A 21385-nucleotide genomic window follows, 5' to 3' on the forward strand; every position below is an offset into this window, starting at 1 on the left:
CCACCACAACTGCAGTCACTCTTGCAGGTGATACACTGGAAGAGGTTGAGGCCTTCACCTAACTGGGCAGTGTCATAGACAAGCATTACGGCACAGAAACTGATGTCAAGGCAAGAATCAGCAAAGCAAAGACTGCCTTCATTCATCTACAGAAAGTCTAGAGCTTCAAGGACCTAAATGCTGGAAACCCAGATCAGGCTTTATAACACCAATGTGAAATTGATCCTACTATATGGAGCAGAAACTTGGAGGACAACAGTGACCTCCACCAACAAAGTCCAGACCTTCATCAGCACCTGTCTGTGGAAAATCCTCCAATTCCTCTGGCTAAACTCCAACGGCAACAACGACCTATGGCAGCAGACTTTTCAACTCCCTGCTCATGAAGAAGTCATGAAAAGACACTAGGGCTGGATAGGTCACACTATCAACAAGCCCCCATCAAACTCCACCAAGCAAACCCTGGCCAGTAACTCTCAAGGGAAAAGGAACAGAGGACAACCAAGAAACACCTGGTGTCAAGGCCTCGAGTCTGACTACAAAGAGATGGGTTACACCTGGAATCATATTGAACGAAAAGCCCTGGACAGACATGGCTGGAGAATCCTGGTTGATGGGCTGTCCTCCAGAAGGGGTAGTAGGCATAAGTAAGTAAGCAACGCAATGTCTCACAGACATTTACTCCAGTACAACACATACCTGTTCTGATTCTCTCAGTCTCCGACAATATTCCAACGTTTGACTCCGGCAGCTCTCAGGTAATTGTTTTTGGCTCTTGGAAGATGTTCTTTCTTTCTCCGTGACTATTATTCATCCTTACCTAAATTCATATTTTCTTAAATCTGAGGTTTGCAGGGGATTCTGGGTAGGAAAATGTTGAGGAACCCACGCAAGCCATACCTCGCTGGACTCCCCCGGGTGTCTAGTTTTCAGAGATGTTTGGATTTGGTAGTTTCCAAAGATTGCTGCCGAGCCCGGGGACAAAAGCCCAGGTGACCCCATTGCAAGATGACCCGGGGGGGGGGGGCAAAAAGCCAACTAGACGCCAGGGATTTTTTGGGGCAAATTTGAATTAGGGTGGGGGCTGCCCAAAATGGGCATGCCCATGCCCGTACCCCCTCCCCCACAAAAATGACAGCCTGTCAGCCCCCCCTGGTGGGCAGATGGGGCAGTAGCCCCCAATCTGCCCCACCGGGGGGGCAAAAAGCCCACTAGACGCCAATGATTACGCTGGCTTTTTTTATGCGTGGGGGCGGGGGCTGCCCAGAATGGGCATACCAATGCCCCCACCCCCAAAAAAATAGCCACAGTATTTCTGCCCCCTTGGGGGCATATCGGGGCAACCCCACCCCCAATACCCCCCCCCCCCCCCCAGGGCGGCAGAAAACCGACTAGGGATGGACTTGTTTTTAGCAATGTGCTTACCTGTGGATTTTGGGCCCTAGCTCAGCCGGCACATAGGGAAACCTAGCAAACCTGTACATTTTTTAAAACTAGACACCCAGGGGAATCCAGGATGGGTTGACTTCACTGGCTCTCACCAGGTTCTGTTACCCAGAATCCCTTGCAAACCTAAACATTTGTCCAAAAAAACACATTTTCCTCACATTTTGCAGGGGAATCTGGGTAGGGAAACGTTGGGGAATCCACGCAAGTTATACCTCATTGGACTCTCCAGGGTGTCTAGTTTTCAGAAACGTGTGGATTTGGTAGGTTTCCCTAGATGGCGGCGAGCCCAGGGACAAAAAACCAGGTGCCCCCCCAAAACCAGGTATTTTTGTTATAGGTAATTTTGAAGTCTCCACAATACGATTTGGGCCATTTCGTGTTTCAGCCACTTTGCCTACCCACACATGTAAGGTACCATTTTTATCGGGAGACCTGGTTGAACGCTGGGTGGGAGGAAATTTGTGGATCCACGCAGATTCCAGAACTTTCCCACACAGAAATTTGAGAAAAAAGTGATTTTTTTCAGCTAAAGTTGAGGTTTGCAGGGGATTCTGGGTAGGAAAATGTTCGGGGACCACGCAAGACATACCTGGCTGGACTTCCCTGAGTGTCTAGTTTTCAGAAATGTGTAGGTTTGGTAGGTTTCCCAAGATGACCGCCGAGCCCAGGATCAAAAACCCAGGTGACTCCCCTTGCAAAACCAGGTTGTTTTGTGATAGGGGATTTTGATGTCTCCTCAATAAGTTTTGGGTCCTTACCTGTCGCGGGTACTTGACCCACCCATGCGAGTGAGGTACCATTTTCATCGGGAGACCTGGGGGAACACTGGGTGGTAGGAAATTTGTGGATCCACGTAGTTTCCAGAACTTTGCCACACAGAAATTTGATTTTTTTCAGCTAAATTTGAGGTTTGCAGGGGATTCTGGGTAGGAAAAGGTTGGGGGACCCACGCAAGCCATACCTTGCTGGACTCCCCCGAGTGTCTAGTTTTCAGAAATGTGTGGGTTTGGTAGGTTTCCTAAGATGGCCGCCGAGCCCTGGGCCAAAAACTTCACTCGCATGGGTGGTTCAAGTACCCGCGACAGGTATGGGCCCAAATAGTATTGAGGAGACATCAAAATGACCCATCACAAAACAACCTGGTTTTGCAAGGGGAGTCACTGCATCGCCCGCAAAGAAATTTGTTTTATTTATTTAAATGTTTACTTACCTCCGTTCATCCATACTCCGGTGTTTACTACCCCCACCCTGCGCCTCCCCAGTCCCGCCTCACTGCCCCACGGAACTCCCTCCACGGGCTGCTACGGTAAGTCTTTCATTATTGGCGTACAGCTTGAAGTCCAACATTATCAAGTACAAAAATGGTTATTTCACAGCATGCGTTGCACATATTCTCTGTAATATAAACAAGCATTGATTAAGTTAAAGCCATTTGCTTTGCTAATGGTATTGTATAGCAAAGCAAATGGCTTTAACTTAATAAAAGGCGTGAACTATTGCATTTTCAATGCTTGTTGTGTCTTCGGATAAACATAGACGGGGTGGTCTTTCCGCATCGAAAGCCTCTTCGTGGCCCTGTTCTTGTTGGGCTGGAAGTTGCCAGGACAGCGTCACTTGGTGACGGTTCCCCAGGGCAGATGGAAGAGAGGAGAAAGGAAACTGAAACTTAGCAGACACTCCTCGGACCTGCTGACACCTCACGAGTCCCAGTGACCAGAAGAGGAGAGACCGTGCGAGGTGGAGAACCACAGCCCTGCTTCCCACTGTGAAGTGTGCAGAACCACAGCCCTGCTTCCGACTGTCGACAGGTGCAGAACCACAGCCCTGCTTCCGACTGTAGGGTGTGCAGAACCACAGCCCTGCTTCCGACTGCGAAGTGTGCAGAACCACAGCCCTGCTTCCGACTGTGGGGTGTGCAGAACCACATCCCTGCTTCCGACTGTGGGGTGTGCAGAACCACATCCCTGCTTCCGACTGCGAAGTGTGCAGAAACACATCCCTGCTTCCGACTGTGGGGTGTGCAGAACCACATCCCTGCTTCCGACTGCGAAGTGTGCAGAAACACATCCCTGCTTCCGACTGCGAAGTGTGCAGAACCACGACCCCACTTCCGACGGTGGGGTGTGCAGAACCACATCCCTGCTTCTGACTGCGAAGTGTGCAGAACCCCACCCCTGCTTCCGACTGTGACCGGTGGAGAACCACAGCCCTGCTTCCGACTGTGGGGTGTGTGCAGAACCACAGCCCAGCTTCCGACTGCGGAGTGTGAGGAACCCCAGCCCTGCTTTCGACTGTGACAGGTGGAGACCCACACCCCTGCGTCCTGCCCCCTTCCAGAAGACAAGCTGCCCTTGGAGCAGGGAAGGGGCTCCACCGCAGACAGAGGTTGGTTGATGTCACGCAGCGGCTTGAGGTGACTGAGGGGCGGGGAGAGGTCTTGTCAGTCCAACTCCTCAATGATGGGGGTAGGTTTTAGAGTGGGGGTATGGAGGGGTGTTATGGAGATGAAGAGAGCCAAGAGAACTGACCGGTCTTGGGGTGGCAGGAGACGGGTGGATGCGGAAAGGCGGTGGAGTTTGTGGTGGTCAGAGGGTGGAGACGGAAGGGGCTGGGATTTTGGGCAGGGGGGCTGGGGGTTCAGCAGGTTGGTGGGGGGGGCTGGTGAAAGGCTGCTTGAGAGATCTGGATGACGTGTCGAGAGTCCTAGGGCTGAAGGTTAGATGAAGTAGGGGCGTGGTCAGCTTAGAAGGTTGAAGGCCTCCGAGTCTAGGCGCTAGAAGATAAAGGCCCACCTACGGTGGAGTTGCCTGGGTGATCAGAGGTCGGTTGGGGGAAAGGCTGCTGGCAAAAGAACGGAGAGATCCCGATGACGTGTGGGGAGTCCAAGGGCTGAAGGTGGGATGAGGGGTGGGAGACAGGGGCTTCTTGTTGCACGAGTATGGGAGAGTGGTCTGAGGGTTGGATGAATAACTGGTGTGGTCAGTATGCAAGAGGTGGAAAGCCTGTGAGTCGAGGCGCTAGAAGATGACGGGAGGGCGGTCATAGAATGTGGCAGGTCGCGGGTGGTTCAAAGGTCGGTGGGCAAAGGATGCTGGTGAGGTCAGCAGCTGGAGGGTAGCTGTGGGCCTTGGAGAACAGGAGGGTGAAGCGCCCAGCTTGATTGGGGGGAGGATAAATGCCTAGGCTGGGAGACCGTAGGGTAGAAGGAGTGACAAGCAGGGGGTTGTGGAGGAAGAGGCAGGTGCCACGCGCCTCAATTAGGCGCTATAAGAAGATGTGCCGTGATCAGGTGACTACAGAATGGAATGCAGGGGTGGAGCGGGAAGGATGGTGGCCTTGGGCTGAAGGTGGGTGGGGTGGGGTGGAGGGTGGTGGCCGGGGCGAAAGCTTGAAGGGGTGGGAGGGGAGGGTGGTGGCATGGGGTTGAAGGTTGAAGGCGTGGGGTGGAGGGAGGTATCCGGGGGTTGAAGTTTCAAGGGGTGGGGGTAGGGCTGCGGCCTGGGGCTAAAGCTTGAAGGGGTGGGGGAGGGTGGCGGCCTTGGGCTGAAGCTTGAAGGGGTGGGAAGGGATGCTGGTGGCCTGGGGCTGAAGCTTGATGGAGTGGGAGGGGAGGATGGTGGCCTGGGGCTAAAGGTTGAAGGGCTGTGGTAGAGGTTTGTGGCCGGGGTTGAATCTTGAAGGGTAGGGAAGGGAGGGTGGTGGCCTGAAGCTTGTAGGGGTGGGGGGGAGGGTGGTGTCCTGGGGCTGAAGCTTGATGGGGTGGAAAGGGATGGTGGTGTTCTGGGGCTGAAGCTTGATGGGGTGGGAAGGGATGGTGGTGTCCTGGGGCTGAAGCTTGAAGGGGTGGTGGTGGCCTGAGGCTGAAGCTAGAAGGGGTGGGAGGGGAGTGTGGTGTCCTGGGGCTGAAGCTTGAAGGTGGGGTTGAGGGAGGTGCCCGGGGGCTGAAGCTTGAAGGGGTGGGGGAGGTTGGCGGCCTGAAGCTTGTAGGGGTGGGGGAGGGATGGCGGTGGCCTGGGGCTGAAGGTTGAAGGGGTGGGAGGGGAGGGTGGTGGCCTGAAGCTTGTAGGGGTGGGGGGAGTAGGGTGGTGTCCTGGGGATGAAGCTTCAAGGCGTGGGGTGGAGGGGGGTGCCCGGGGGCTGAAGCTTGAAGGGGTGGGGGGAAGGGTGGCGGCCACGGGCTGAAGCTTGAAGGGGTGGGAATGGATGGTGGTGTCATGAGGCTGAAGCTTGAAGGGGTGGGAAGGGATTGTGGTGTCCTGGGGCTGAAGGTTGAAGGGATAGGTTGGAGCCGGGTGGTGGCCAGGGTTGAAGCCTGATGGGGTGGGAGGGGAGGGTGGCGGACTCGGGCTGAAAATTGAGGGGATGGTGGTGCCTGGGGGCTGAAGGTTGAAGGGGTGGGGTGGAGGGTGGTTGCCGGGGCTGAAGCTTGAAGGAGTGGGAGGGGAGGGGAGGGTGGTGGCCTGGGGCTGAAGGATGAAGGGGTGGGATGGAGGGATGGTGCCGGGGGCTGAAGCTTGATGTGGTGTGGGGGGAGGGCTGTGGACTTAGGATGAAGCATGTAGGGGTGGGAAAGGATGTTGGTGGCCAGGGATGCTAGAGGATGGAGGGATGAGAGGGTCAGGGGTGCTGGTGGATGAATGAATGAGAGGTTCAGTGGTGCTGGTGGATGGAGAGATGAGATGGTCAGGGGTTCTGGAGTATGAAGGGGAGAGAGGGTCAGGGGTGCTGGTGGATGAATGAATGAGAGGGTCAGGGGTGCTGGAGGATAAAGGGATTAGAGGGTCAGGGGTGCTGGATGATGAAGGGGTGAGAGGGTCAGGGTGCTGGTGGATGAATGAATGAGAGGGTCAGGGGTGCTGGTGGATGGGGAGATGAGATGGTCAGGGGTTCTGGAGTATGAAGGAGTGAGAGGGTCAGGGTGCTGGTGGATGAATGAATGAGAGGGTCAGGGGTGCTGGTGGATGGAGAGATGAGATGGTCAGGGGTTCTGGAGTATGAAGGGGTGAGAGGGTCAGGGGTGCTGGAGGATGAAGGGATGAGAGGGTGAGGGGTGCTGGACAATGGCGGGATGAGGGTCAGGGTCCTGGAGGACGAAGGCATGAGAGGGTCAGGGGTGCTGGAGTATGAAGGGATGAGGGGTCAGGAGTGCTGGAGGATGAAGGGATGAGGAGGTCAGGGGTGCTGGTGGATGAAGGGATGAGGAGGTCAGGGGTGCTGAAGAATGGAGGGATGAGAGGGTCAGGGGTGCTGGAGGATGGAGGGATGAGAGGGTCAGGAGTCAATCAATCAATCAATCTGGGGTTTGTAAGCGTGCTACTCATCCAAGAGGGTCTCAAGGCGCTGGGTGGGAGGGACGGGGTGGGGGTTGCAGATCCCCTTAGCTAAAAAGCCAGGTTTTGAGGGCCTTTCTGAAGGAGTTCAGGGAGGGGGCGCGCTTGATGACTGCCGGTAGCTCGTTCCATGTCTTGACTGCTATGTGGGAGAAGGATATTCCGCCTGCTCTGGCTCTGTGGATGCGTGGGGTTTCGGCCAGGGCGAGGTTGGAAGATCGGAGGTTTCTTTTGGGTACGTGGAAGTTGACTCTGTCATTGAGGTATTTCAGGCCGTTGTTGTTTAGGCATTTGTAGGCGTGGGTGAGGATCTTGAAGGTGACTCTTTTGTCAACGGGGTTCCAGTGAGTCTACGTAGGTGTTTTGTCTGGTGTGTTTATGCCGGGGGAGGCCTAGGACCAGTCTGGCAGCGGCGTTCTGTATTGTCTGTAGTCTGTGGAGTAGGGATTTGTTGATGCCGGTGTAGAGGGCGTTTCCGCAGTCCAGTTTGCTGGTGATGAGTGCGTGGGTGACCGTCTTTCTTGACTCAGGGGGGATCCATTTGAAGGTCTTGCGGAGGATGTGGAGTGTGTTGAAGCAGCTGGAGGTGACGGCCTTGACCTGTCGGTTCATGGTGAGTGATGCGTTGAGTACGATGCCAAGTTTTTTTGGCGTGGTCTGTTGGGGTAGGTGGGCTTCTGAGGGCGCTTGGCCAACAGGTGTTGTCCCATGCTGAAGGGTGTTATTCCCAGGATGAAGACTTCTGTTTTCTTGGCGTTGAGTTTCAGGCAGCTGTTGGTCATCCAGACTGCAACGTCTTACATTCCTTTCTGGAAGCTGAGTTTGGCTTTAGCGGGGTCTTTGGTGATGGAGAGGATGAGCTAGGTGTCATCGGCGTAGGATACGATGTTGAGGTCGTGTTGTCGGATGATGGCCGCAAGGGGTGCCATGTAGATGTTAAAGAGGGTCGGGCTTAGAGATGATCTCTGTGGGACTCCACAGGTGATTTTTGTGCTTCGGTGCTGTGGTTGCTTCGCAATCCGGATTGGGACGTGTCGAGGATGGCGTTCTCTTTGATGAACCGTGCTAGTTCCCTGTTGACTGTTTTCTCTGCAACTTTGGCTGCGAAGGGGAGGAGCGAGATGGGTCGGTAGTTTTTGAGGTCAGTGGGGTCCGCTGTGGGCTTCTTCAGCAGGGGCCTGACTTCGGCGCATTTCCAGTCGTCTGGGAAGGTGCCTGTTTCGAAGCTGGTGTTAATGGCTTGTCGTAGTTGGGGTGCAATGGCAGTCGCGGGTCTATGGTAGCTGTGGGGAGGGCAGGGGTCGGTGGGTGCCCCCGAGTGGATGCCTTTCATGGTCAAGGCGGTGTCTTCGGTCGTGATGGGTGTCCAGTTGTTGATGGTGGGATGGATTGAGTCTTTGGGGGGTGGGGGTCAGGCTGGGGTATCTAGTGGATGGTCGATGAAGTTGTCGTAGAGGTTTTTGATCTTGAGGTGGAAATAGGTTCCAAGCTTGTCACAGAGGTCTTGGGATGGAGTGATGTCTGTGGCTTACCTGCATGGGTTGGTGAATTCTTGAATGACACTGAAAAGTTCTTTGGAGTGGGCCAGGATTTTGTTGTGGATGAAGTTCCTCTTGGTGGCTCTGATCTGGTTGTGGTAGTTAGTCATGGCGTTCTTGTAGGTGGAGTAGTTTTTGGGTGTCTTGGTGTTTCTCCAGTTCTTCTCCAGGCGCCTGCAGGTGGGCCTGGCTTCCTGGAGATCGGTGGCGTATCAGGCGGCTTTCCTGGGGCACTGTTTGCTGGGGTTGCGTAGCAGGGCGAGCTCGTCTGCGCAGTTGGAGATCTAGGTGTGGAGTCCTTTCGCATAGCTGTTAGCATCTGGTGCCCAGGTGTGGTTGCCTCGGCCGAGGGTGGAGTTAAGTTGATCCCCGGTAACCTTGCTCCAGTTCCTCCGCGGTGGGCGCAGGGCAGGTTTGGGTGCTTTGGGTTTGTCGACGGTGAAGTGTACGCAGTGGTGGTCAGTCCATGGCGGTTGAGTTGTGTGGCTGAACTGAACGTTGTTTCCTGTGGCAAAGATGGGGTCGAGGGTGTTTCCTGCTCTGTGTGTTGGTGAGGTGACGAGTTGTTTGAGACTGGTGTCGGCGAGGTTGTCTAGGAGGGTGGGAGAGTTGTGATTTTTGGGGTTGTCGAGGTGGAAGTTCAGGTCTCCAATGAGTGTGTAGTTCAGTGAGGCGTTGGCGTGGGGTGCGATAAAGGCGGTGATGGCCAAGAGTGTCCGGGGTCCGGGCGGCCTGTAGGCGAGGGTCCCTCGGAGTGTGGCATTTGAGGTGGTGTGGATCTTGAAGTGCAGGTGTTCAGCGGTGGGGAAGGTTTCGCTGGTGGTGGTGAGGCAGAGGGTGTTCTTGTGGGCGATGGCGAGGCCACCTCCTTGGTGGTTTTGGCGGTCCTTCCTCTGGATCTTGTATCCGTCCAGGATTGCGTTGTTGATGTCGGGGCGGAGGAAGCGTTGGACCAGGTCTCCGTGAAGAAGGCGATGTCGGGCGAGAGGGAGTCGAGTAGGTTCCGAATTTCTCTGGCGTGTTTGTGCATGGAGCGCACGTTGAGGAGGATGCATCTCAGGGAGTCTCTAGAGCTGGCGTCGGGGGTGTTGGAGGCCGGGATGGTGGCGAAGGTCTGGCGGCAGTGGAGGCACGAGAACTGGCCATGGTTCGTGTTCGGTGCGACATGTTGGCAGTTCCTGAGTCTTCTGTGGTTGAGTGGGAGGAGGGTGGTAGTGTCGTAGCGATGGCTGGTTGGAGCTTTTCATTCCTTCAAGACTTAGCCTGAGGGCTGCTCTCCATAGCTACCACTAGGATAGCTTTCAATAAAGGTTGTCTTTAACCTATCACCTATAAGGGGTTGTTTGGACTGGTACAGGGTGCCCACTATAACTAGTGGACAGCGTATACCAAGCCACCTTCTCACATCAATGACCTGGACTTTGCAGATGACCTGGGGGCATATGTATCAAAAACCGTATTTGCGATTCTCAAATAGCGATTTTTTGAGAATCGCTATTTGAGAATTGCAAAACGGGATGTATTCAAAAATTCGCACATATTTTGCGAATTCTTAATATTCCTTAATTGTGATTAGCAAATTGCGAAATCGCAATTAAGGAATACCTTCCCATTCATTCCTATGGGCCAGGAGGACCATAGGAATGAATGGGAAGTCATTCTCAAATTGCGATTCGCAATTTGCTAATCACAAATTCAGAATAATTTCAAAGGTGCAAGGGTGTCATAATGACACCCTGATGCACCCCTGAAATGAGCATGTGTGCGCATATGGCGCACATACATGCCATAAGGGCATGAATGTTCGCCACATGACACCTAGAAAAATGTCAAAAAGTGCATTTTTGAAAGAATTCGCAAAATACCACCAACTTCAAGTTGGTGGTAATTTGCGATTTCTTAAGGAGAAATCACACAACTTGGGTGCTTGTTACATAGCATTTAAGGAATCGCATATTGCGATTCCTTAAATGCTTACGCAAAATTAAAGAATCGCAAAATTAGCGATTCCTTATTAGTTCGATGCGAAAAAGGCTCATACATCGCGTTTTGGGATTTTGTATTCGCAAACGCTGTTTTCTTGCGAATTGCAGCATTTGCGAATACAAAATCGCTTGATACATATGCCCCCTGGTCTTATTCTTTCATACCCATCTGAAGATGCAAGAGAAGACCAACAATGTGGCAGCCACATCAGCACAAGTTGGCCTCAAATCGATCCTACTATATGGAGCAGAAACTTGGAGGACAACAGTGACCTCCACCAACAAAGTCCAGACCTTCATCAGCACCTGTCTGTGGAAAATCCTCCAATTCCTCTGGCTAAACTCCAACGGCAACAACGACCTATGGCAGCAGACTTTTCAACTCCCTGCTCATGAAGAAGTCATGAAAAGACACTAGGGCTGGATAGGTCACACTATCAACAAGCCCCCATCAAACTCCACCAAGCAAACCCTGGCCAGTAACTCTCAAGGGAAAAGGAACAGAGGACAACCAAGAAACACCTGGTGTCAAGGCCTCGAGTCTGACTACAAAGAGATGGGTTACACCTGGAATCATATTGAACGAAAAGCCCTGGACAGACATGGCTGGAGAATCCTGGTTGATGGGCTGTCCTCCAGAAGGGGTAGTAGGCATAAGAAAGTAAGCAACGCAATGTCTCACAGACATTTACTCCAGTACAACACATACCTGTTCTGATTCTCTCAGTCTCCGACAATATTCCAACGTTTGACTCCGGCGGCTCTCAGGTAATTGTTTTTGGCTCTTGGAAGATGTTCTTTCTTTCTCCGTGACTATTATTCATCCTTACCTAAATTCATATTTTCTTAAATCTGAGGTTTGCAGGGGATTCTGGGTAGGAAAATGTTGGGGAACCCACGCAAGCCATACCTCGCTGGACTCCCCCGGGTGTCTAGTTTTCAGAGATGTTTGGATTTGGTAGTTTCCGAAGATTGCTGCCGAGCCCGGGGACAAAAGCCCAGGTGACCCCATTGCAAGGTGACCCGGGGGAGGGGGGGGGGGGCAACTAGACGCCAGGGATTTTTTGGGGAAAATTTGAATTAGGGTGCCCCACAAAATGACAGCCTGTCAGCCCCCCCTGGTGGGCAGATGGGGCAGTAGCCCCCACTCTGCCCCACCGGGGGGGGGGCAAAAAGCCCACTAGACGCCAATGATTATACTGGCTTTTTTTATGCGTGGGGATGGGGGCTGCCCCCTTGGGGGCATATCGGGGCAACCCCACCCCCGATACCCCCCCCCCCCAGGGCAGCAGAAAACCGACTAGGAATGAACTTGTTTTTAGCAATGTGCTTATCTGTGGATTTTGGGCCCTAGCTCAGCCGGCACGTAGGGAAACCTAGCAAACCTGTACATTTTTTAAATCTAGACACCCAGGGGAATCCAGGATGGGTTGACTTGACTGGCTCTCACCAAGTTCTGTTACCCATGATCCCTTGCAAACCTAAACATTTGTCCAAAAAAACACATTTTCCTCACATTTTGCAGGGGAATCTGGGTAGGGAAACGTTGGGGAATCCACGCAAGTTATACCTCATTGGACTCTCCAGGGTGTCTAGTTTTCAGAAACGTGTGGATTTGGTAGGTTTCCCTAGATGGCGGCGAGCCCAGGGACAAAAAACCAGGTGCCCCCCCAAAACCAGGTATTTTTGTTATAGGTAATTTTGAAGTCTCCACAATACGATTTGGGCCATTTCGTGTTTCAGCCATTTTGCCTACCCACACAAGTGAGGTACCATTTTTATCGGGAGACCTGGTTGAACGCTGGGTGGGAGGAAATTTGTGGATCCACGCAGATTCCAGAACTTTCCCACACAGAAATTTGAGAAAAAAGTGATTTTTTTCAGCTAAAGTTGAGGTTTGCAGGGGATTCTGGGTAGGAAAATGTTCGGGGACCACGCAAGACATACCTGGCTGGACTTCCCTGAGTGTCTAGTTTTCAGAAATGTGTGGGTTTGGTAGGTTTCCCAAGATGACCGCCGAGCCCAGGGTCAAAAACCCAGGTGACTCCCCTTGCAAAACCAGGTTGTTTTGTGATAGGGGATTTTGATGTCTCCTCAATAAGTTTTGGGTCCTTACCTGTCGCGGGTACTTGACCCACCCATGCGAGTGAGGTACCATTTTCATCGGGAGACCTGGGGGAACACTGGGTGGTAGGAAATTTGTGGATCCACGTAGATTCCAGAACTTTGCCACACAGAAATTTGATTTTTTTCAGCTAAATTTGAGGTTTGCAGGGGATTCTGGGTAGGAAAAGGTTGGGGGACCCACGCAAGCCATACCTTGCTGGACTCCCCCGAGTGTCTAGTTTTCAGAAATGTGTGGGTTTGGTAGGTTTCCTAAGATGGCCGCCGAGCCCTGGGCCAAAAACCTCACTCGCATGGGTGGTTCAAGTACCCGCGACAGGTATGGGCCCAAATAGTATTGAGGAGACATCAAAATGACCCATCACAAAACAACCTGGTTTTGCAAGGGGAGTCACTGCATCGCCCGCAACGAAATTCGTTTTATTTATTTAAATGTTTACTTACCTCCGTTCATCCATACTCCGGTGTTTACTACCCCCACCCTGCGCCTCCCCCGTCCCGCCTCACTGCCCCACGGAACTCCCTCCACGGGCTGCTACGGTAAGTCTTTCATTATTGGCGTACAGTTTGAAGTCCAACATTATCAAGTACAAAAATGGTTATTTCACAGCATGCGTTGCACATATTCTCTGTAATATAAACAAGCATTGATTAAGTTAAAGCCATTTGCTTTGCTAATGGTATTGTATAACAAAGCAAATGGCTTTAACTTAATAAAAGGCGTGAACTATTGCATTTTCAATGCTTGTTGTGTCTTCGGATAAACATAGACGGGGTGGTCTTTCCGCATCGAAAGCCTCTTCGTGGCCCTGTTCTTGTTGGGCTGGAAGTTGCCAGGACAGCGTCACTTGGTGACGGTTCCCCAGGGCAGATGGAAGAGAGGAGAAAGGAAACTGAAACTTAGCAGACACTCCTCGGACCTGCTGACACCTCACGAGTCCCAGTGACCAGAAGAGGAGAGACCGTGCGAAGTGTGCAGAACCACAGCCCTGCTTCCGACTGTGGGGTGTGCAGAACCACAGCCCTGCTTCCGACTGTAGGGTGTGCAGAACCCCACCGCTGCTACCGACTGCGAAGTGTGCAGAACCACAGCCCTGCTTCCGACTGTGGGGTGTGCAGAACCACATCCCTGCTTCCGACTGCGAAGTGTGCAGAAACACATCCCTGCTTCCGACTGCGAAGTGTGCAGAACCACGACCCTACTTCCGACGGTGGGGTGTGCAGAACCACATCCCTGCTTCTGACTGCGAAGTGTGCAGAACCCCACCCCTGCTTTCGACTGTGACCGGTGGAGAACCACAGCCCTGCTTCCGACTGTGGGGTGTGGGGTGTGTGCAGAACCACAGCCCAGCTTCCGACTGCGGAGTGTGAGGAACCCCAGCCCTGCTTTCCACTGTGACAGGTGGAGACCCCACACCCCTGCGTCCTGCCCCCTTCCAGAAGACAAGCTGCCCTTGGAGCAGGGAAGGGGCTTCACCGCAGACAGAGGTTGGTTGATGTCACGCAGCGGCTTGAGGTGACTGAGGGGCGGGGAGAGGTCTTGTCAGTCCAACTCCTCAATGATGGGGGTAGGTTTTAGAGTGGGGGTATGGAGGGGTGTTATGGAGATGAAGAGAGCCAAGAGAACTGACCGGTCTTGGGGTGGCAGGAGACGGGTGGATGCGGAAAGGCGGTGGAGTTTGTGGTGGTCAGAGGGTGGAGACGGAAGGGGCTGCGATTTTGGGCAGGGGGGCTGGGGGTTCAGCAGGTTGGTGGGGGGGGGGGCTGGTGAAAGGCTGCTTGAGAGATCTGGATGACGTGTCGAGAGTCCTAGGGCTGAAGGTTAGATGAAGTAGGGGCGTGGTCAGCTTAGAAGGTTGAAGGCCTCCGAGTCTAGGCGCTAGAAGATAAAGGCCTACCTACGGTGGAGTTGCCTGGGTGATCAGAGGTCGGTTGGGGGAAAGGCTGCTGGCAAAAGAACGGAGAGATCCCGATGACGTGTGGGGAGTCCAAGGGCTGAAGGTGGGATGAGGGGTGGGAGACAGGGGCTTCTTGTTGCACGAGTATGGGAGAGTGCTCTGAGGGTTGGATGAAGAACTGGTGTGGTCAGTATGCAAGAGGTGGAAAGCCTGTGAGTCGAGGCGCTAGAAGATGACGGGAGGGCGGTCATAGAATGTGGCAGGTCGCGGGTGGTTCAAAGGTCGGTGGGCAAAGGATGCTGGTGAGGTCAGCAGCTGGAGGGTAGCTGTGGGCCTTGGAGAACAGGAGGGTGAAGCGCCCAGCTTGATTGGGGGGAGGATAAATGCCTAGGTTGGGAGACCGTAGGGTAGAAGGAGTGACAAGCAGGGGGTTGTGGAGGAAGAGGCAAGTGCCACGCGCCTCAATTAGGCGCTATAAGAAGATGTGCCGTGATCAGGTGACTACAGAATGGAATGCATGGGCAGGGGTGGAGCGGGAAGGATGGTGGCCTTGGGCTGAAGGTGGGTGGGGTGGGGTGGAGGGTGGTGGCCGGGGCGAAAGCTTGAAGGGGTGGGAGGGGAGGGTGGTGGCATGGGGTTGAAGGTTGAAGGCGTGGGGTGGAGGGAGGTATCCGGGGGTTGAAGTTTCAAGGGGTGGGGGTAGGGCTGCGGCCTGGGGCTAAAGCTTGAAGGGGTGGGGGTGGGGGAGGGTGGCGGCCTTGGGCTGAAGCTTGAAGGGGTGGGAAGGGATGCTGGTGGCCTGGGGCTGAAGCTTGATGGAGTGGGAGGGGAGGATGGTGGCCTGGGGCTGAAGGTTGAAGGGCTGTGGTAGAAGTTTGTGGCCGGGGTTGAATCTTGAAGGGTAGGGAAGGGAGGGTGGTGGCCTGAAGCTTGTAGGGGTGGGGGGAAAGGGTGGTGTCCTGGGGCTGAAGCTTGATGGGGTGGGAAGGGATGGTGGTGTCCTGGGGCTGAAGCTTGATGGGGTGGGAAGGGATGGTGGTGTCCTGGGGCTGAAGCTTGAAGGGGTGGTGGTGTCCTGAGGCTGAAGCTGGAAGGGGTGGGAGGGGAGGGTGGTGTCCTGGGGCTGAAGCTTGAAGGCGTGGGGTTGAGGGAGGTGCCCGGGGGCTGAAGCTTGAAGGGGTGGGGGAGGTTGGCGGCCTGAAGCTTGTAGGGGTGGGGGGAGTAGGGTGGTGTCCTGGGGATGAAGCTTCAAGGCGTGGGGTGGAGGGGGGTGCCCGGGGGCTGAAGCTTGAAGGGGTGGGGGGAAGGGTGGCGGCCACGGGCTGAAGCTTGAAGGGGTGGGAATGGATGGTGGTGTCATGAGGCTGAAGCTTGAAGGGGTGGGAAGGGACTGTGGTGTCCTGGGGCTGAAGGTAGAAGGGGTAGGTTGGAGCCGGGTGGTGGCCAGGGTTGAAGCCTGATGGGGTGGGAGGGGAGGGTGGCGGACTCGGGCTGAAAATTGAGGGGATGGTGGTGCCCGGGGGCTGAAGGTTGAAGGGGTGGAGGGTGGTTGCCGGGGCTGAAGCTTGAAGGAGTGGGAGGGGAGGGTGGTGGCCTGGGGCTGAAGGATGAAGGGGTGGGATGGAGGGATGGTGCCGGGGGCTGAAGCTTGATGTGGTGTGGGGGGAGGGCTGTGGACTTAGGATGAAGCATGTAGGGGTGGGAAAGGATGGTGGTGGCCAGGGATGCTAGAGGATGGAGGGATGAGAGGGTCAGGGGTGCTGGTGGATGAATGAATGAGAGGTTCAGTGGTGCTGGTGGATGGAGAGATGAGATGGTCAGGGGTTCTGGAGTATGAAGGGGAGAGAGGGTCAGGGGTGCTGGTGGATGAATGAATGAGAGGGTCAGGGGTGCTGGAGGATGAAGGGATGAGAGGGTCAGGGGTGCTGGATGATAAAGGGGTGAGAGGGTCAGGGTTCTGGTGGATGAATGAATGAGAGGGTCAGGGGTGCTGGTGGATGGGGAGATGAGATGGTCAGGGGTTCTGGAGTATGAAGGAGTGAGAGGGTCAGGGTGCTGGTGGATGAATGAATGAGAGGGTCAGGGGTGCTGGTGGATGGAGAGATGAGATGGTCAGGGGTTCTGGAGTATGAAGGGGTGAGAGGGTCAGGGGTGCTGGAGGATGAAGGGATGAGAGGGTGAGGGGTGCTGGACAATGGCGGGATGAGGGTCAGGGTGCTGGAGGACGAAGGCATGAGAGGGTCAGGGGTGCTAGAGTATGAAGGGATGAGGGGTCAGGAGTGCTGGAGGATGAAGGGATGAGGAGGTCAGGGGTGCTGGTGGATGAAGGGATGAGGAGGTCAGGGGTGCTGAAGAATGGAGGGATGAGAGGGTCATGGGTGCTGGAGGATGGAGGGATGAGAGGGTCAGGGGCCAATCAATCAATCAATCAATCAATCTGGGGTTTGTAAGCGTGCTACTCATCCAAGAGGGTCTCAAGGCGCTGGGTGGGAGGGACGGGGTGGGGGTTGCAGATCCCCTTAGCCAAAAAGCCAGGTTTTGAGGGCCTTTCTGAAGGAGTTCAGGGAGGGGGCGCGCTTGATGACTGCCGGTAGCTCGTTCCATGTCTTGACTGCTATGTGGGAGAAGGATATTCCGCCTGCTCTGGCTCTGTGGATGCGTGGGGTTTCGGCCAGGGCGAGGTTGGCTGATCGGAGGTTTCTTTTGGGTACGTGGAAGTTGACTCTGTCATTGAGGTATTTCGGGCCGTTGTTGTTTAGGCATTTGTAGGCGTGGGTGAGGATCTTGAAGGTGACTCTTTTGTCAACGGGGTGCCAGTGAGTCTACGTAGGTGTTTTGTCTGGTGTGTTTATGCCTGGGGAGGCCTAGGACCAGTCTGGCAGCGGCGTTCTGTATTGTCTGTAGTCTGTGGAGTAGGGATTTGTTGATGGCGGTGTAGAGGGCGTTTCCACAGTCCAGTTTGCTGGTGATGAGTGCGTGGGTGACCGTCTTTCTTGACTCAGGGGGGATCCATTTGAAGGTCTTGCGGAGGATGTGGAGTGTGTTGAAGCAGCTGGAGGTGACGGCCTCGACCTGTCGGTTCATGGTGAGTGATGCGTTGAGTACGATGCCAAGTTTTTTTGGCGTGGTCAGTTGGGGTAGGTGGGCTTCTGAGGGCGCTTGGCCACCAGGTGTCGTCCCATGCTGAAGGGTGTTATTCCCAGGATGAGGACTTCTGTTTTCTTGGCGTTGAGTTTCAGGCAGCTGTTGGTCATCCAGACTGCAACGTTTTGCATTCCTTTCTGGAAGCTGAGTTTGGCTTTAGCGGGGTCTTTGGTGATGGAGAGGATGAGCTAGGTGTCATCGGCGTAGGATACGATGTTGAGGTCGTGTTGTCGGATGATGGCCGCAAGGGGTGCCATGTAGATGTTATAGAGGGTCGGGCTTAGAGATGATCTCTGTGGGACTCCACAGGTGATTTTCGTGGGATCGGAGAGGTAGGACAGCAGTCTGACCCTTTGGCTTTTTCTGGTGAGGAATGATCGGATCCAGTATAGGGCTGCTCCTTGTATGCCGGCGTCGTGTAGTCTTGCGAATAGTGTGCGGAGGGAGACGGTGTTGAAGGCCGCCGATAGGTCGAGTAGGATGAGGGCTGTGGAGTTGCCTTGGTCCAGTAGGGTGCGGATGTCGTCTGTGGTGGCTAGTAGGGTGGTCTCGGTGCTGTGGTTGCTTCGCAATCCGGATTGGGACGTGTCGAGGATGGCGTTCTCTTTGATGAACCGTGTTAGTTCCCTGTTGACTGTTTTCTCTGCAACTTTGGCTGCGAAGGGGAGGAGCGAGATGGGTCGGTAGTTTTTGAGGTCAGTGGGGTCCGCTGTGGGCTTCTTCAGCAGAGGCCTGACTTCGGCGCATTTCCAGTCGTCTGGGAAGGTGCCTGTTTCGAAGCTGGTGTTAATGGCTTGTCGTAGTTCGGGTGCGATGGCAGTCGCGGGTCTATGGTAGGTGTGGGGAGGGCAGGGGTCGGTGGGTGCCCCCTTTCATGGTCAAGGCGGTGTCTTCGGTCGTGATGGGTGTCCAGTTGTTGATGGTGGGATGGATTGAGTCTTTGGGGGGTGGGGGTCAGGCTGGGGTATCTAGTGGATGGTCGATGAAGTTGTCGTAGAGGTTTTTGATCTTGAGGTGGAAATAGGTTCCAAGCTTGTCACAGAGGTCTTGGGATGGAGTGATGTCTGTGGCTTACCTGCATGGGTTGGTGAATTCTTGAATGACACTGAAAAGTTCCTTGGAGTTGGCCAGGATTTTGTTGTGGATGAAGTTCCTTTTGGTGGCTCTGATCTGGTTGTGGTAGTTAGTCATGGCGTTCTTGTAGGTGGAGTAGTTTTTGGGTGTCTTGGTGTTTCTCCAGTTCTTCTCCAGGCGCCTGCAGGTGGGCCTGGCTTCCTGGAGATCGGTGGCGTACCAGGCGGCTTTCCTGGGGCACTGTTTGCTGGGATTGCATAGCGGGGCGAGCTCGTCTGCGCAGTTGGAGATCTAGGTGTGGAGTCCTTTCGCATAGCTGTTAGCATCTGGTGCCCAGGTGTGGTTGCCTCGGCCGAGGGTGGAGTTAAGTTGATCCCCGGTAACCTTGCTCCAGTTCCTCCGCGGTGGGCGCAGGGCAGGTTTGGGTGCTTTGGGTTTGTCGACGGTGAAGTGTACGCAGTGGTGGTCAGTCCATGGCGGTTGAGTTGTGTGGCTGAAGTGAACGTTGTTTCCTGTGGCAAAGATGGGGTCGAGGGTGTTTCCTGCTCTGTGTGTTGGTGAGGTGATGAGTTGTTTGAGACTGGTGTCGGCGAGGTTGTCTAGGAGGGTGGGAGAGTTGTGATTTTTGGGGTTGTCGAGGTGGAAGTTCAGGTCTCCAATGAGTGTGTAGTTCAGTGAGGCGTTGGCGTGGGGTGCGATAAAGGTGGTGATGGCCAAGAGTGTCCGGGGTCCGGGCGGCCTGTAGGCGAGGGTCCCTCGGAGTGTGGCATTTGAGGTGGTGTGGATCTTGAAGTGCAGGTGTTCAGCGGTGGGGAAGGTTTCGCTGGTGGTGGTGAGGCAGAGGGTGTTCTTGTGGGCGATGGCGAAGCCACCTCCTTGGTGGTTTTGGCGGTCCTTCCTCTGGATCTTGTATCCGTCCAGGATTGCGTTGTTGATGTCGGGGCGGAGGAGGCGTTGGACCAGGTCTCCGTGAAGAAGGCGATGTCGGGCGAGAGGGAGTCGAGTAGGTTCCAGATTTCTCTGGCGTGTTTGTGCATGGAGCGCACGTTGAGGAGGATGCATTTCAGGGAGTCTCTAGAGCTGGCGTCGGGGGGTGTTGGAGGCCGGGATGGTGGCGAAGGTCTGGCGGCAGTGGAGGCACGAGAACTGGCCATGGTTCGTGTTCGGTGCGACATGTAGGCAGTTCCTGAGTCTTCTGTGGTTGAGTGGGAGGAGGGTGGTAGTGTCGTAGCGATGGCTGGTTGGAGGTCCAGGGTTCCTAGCGCTGGTCGCGGTCGGGTCGTGGACGGGGAGGCGGAAGGGACGTGCAGCTAGGAGGCGGGAGCGGGGGCGGGTAGGGGGGAGGTTTGGCGAGAAACGCGACAGGAAAGCAGGAAGGCACAGCGGGGAAAACAGTAATTAAAACAGTAAAGGGAACTTACAGAATTACCAACAGAAACAGAAGGAAAAAGATAAAACCAGGGGGAAAACAGCATTTAAATGACCACAGTAAGGGCACAACAAAAGTCAAACAATACCGGCACAGCAAGGGGCAACGCGGCAACGGGCACCAGCAAGATGCAGTCTCGAACCTTGCCTGGGAGGGACCAGAGGCAGAGCACGGCATCGCAAAGCTGCTGGGGAAGAGCACATCTCTGACCGAGGGTCAGAGGCCTTGCTGGAGGATGAAGGGGTGAGAGGGTCAGGGGTGCTGGAGGATGAAGGGGTGAGAGGGTCAGGGTGCTGGAGGATGAAGGGGGAGAGGGTCAGGGGTGCTGGAGGATGAAGGGATGAGAGGGTCAGAGGTGCTGGAGGATGAAGGGGGAGAGAGTCAGGGGTGCTGGAGGATGAAGGGATGAGAGGGTCAGGAGTGCTGGAGGATGCATGGATGAGAGGGTCAGGGGTGCCGGAGGATGAAGGGATGAGAGGGTTGGGGTGCTGGAGGATGAAGGGATGAGGGGTCAGGGTGCTGGAGGATGAAGGGATGAGAGGGTCAGGGGTGCTGGAGGATGCACGGATGAGAGGGCCAGGGGTGCTGGAGGATGAAGGGATGAGAGGGTCAGGGGTGCTGGAGGATGCATGGATGAGAGGGTCAGGGGTGCTGGAGGATGAAGGGGGAGAGGGTCAGGGTGCTGGAGGATGAAGGGGGAGAGGGTCAGGGGTGCTGGTGGATGAAGGGATGAGAGGGTTGGGGTGCTGGAGGATGAAGGGATGAGGGGATGAGGGGTCAGGGTGCAGTAGGATGAAGGAGTGAGGGGTCAGGGGTCAGGGGTGCTGGAGGATGAAGGGATGAGGGGTCAGGGGTGCTGGAGGATGAAGGGATGAGAGGGTCAGGGGTGCTGGAGGATGCACGGATGAGAGGGTCAGGGGTGCTGGAGGATGAAGGGATGAGAGGGTCAGGGGTGCTGGAGGATGCATGGATGAGAGGGTCAGGGGTGCTGGAGGATGAAGGGGGAGAGGGTCAGGGTGCTGGAGGATGAAGGGGGAGAGGGTCAGGGGTGCTGGCGGATGAAGGGATGAGAGGGTTGGGGTGCTGGAGGATGAAGGGATGAGGGGTCAGGGTGCTGGAGGATGAAGGGATGAGAGGGTCAGGGGTGCTGGAGGATGAAGGGGTGAGGGGTCAGGGGTGCTGGAGGATGACGGGATGAGGGGTTAGGGGTGAGGGAGGATGAAGGGGTGAGAGGGTCAGGGTTGCTGGAGGATGAAGGGATGAGGGGTCAGGGTGCTGGAGGATGAAGGGATGAGAGGGTAAGGGGTGCTGGAGGATGAAGGGATGAAGGGATGAGGGGTCAGGGTGCAGTAGGATGAAGGGGTGAGGGTTCAGGGGTGCTGGAGGATGAAGGGATGAGGGGTCAGGGGTGCTG

General features: G+C 55.0%; 1 protein-coding gene across 10 annotated transcripts in view; it reads left to right on the forward strand.

Annotated features, from left to right (window-relative positions):
• The window catches only part of LOC146805867 (decapping and exoribonuclease protein-like), a 142175-nt gene that overhangs the window by 7726 nt on the left and 113064 nt on the right, over nt 1-21385 (forward strand). Inside the window, exons 1-2 of one of the 10 annotated variants that reach the window (XR_014967922.1) lie at nt 3125-3355; nt 13388-13914. The exons of 3 other annotated variants lie outside the window; for them this stretch is intronic. The gene's annotated coding sequence lies outside the window, so the exon portion shown is untranslated. Of the gene's footprint in view, nt 1-3124; nt 3835-13367; nt 13943-21385 lie in introns of those variants that run through there. 6 more of the 10 variants (XR_014967921.1, XM_085623194.1, XM_085623197.1 and 3 more) reach the window with 6 other exon arrangements.

This window comes from Triturus cristatus, chromosome 8 (genome assembly GCF_964204655.1).
Source record: "Triturus cristatus chromosome 8, aTriCri1.1, whole genome shotgun sequence".
NCBI lineage: Eukaryota > Metazoa > Chordata > Amphibia > Caudata > Salamandridae > Triturus > Triturus cristatus.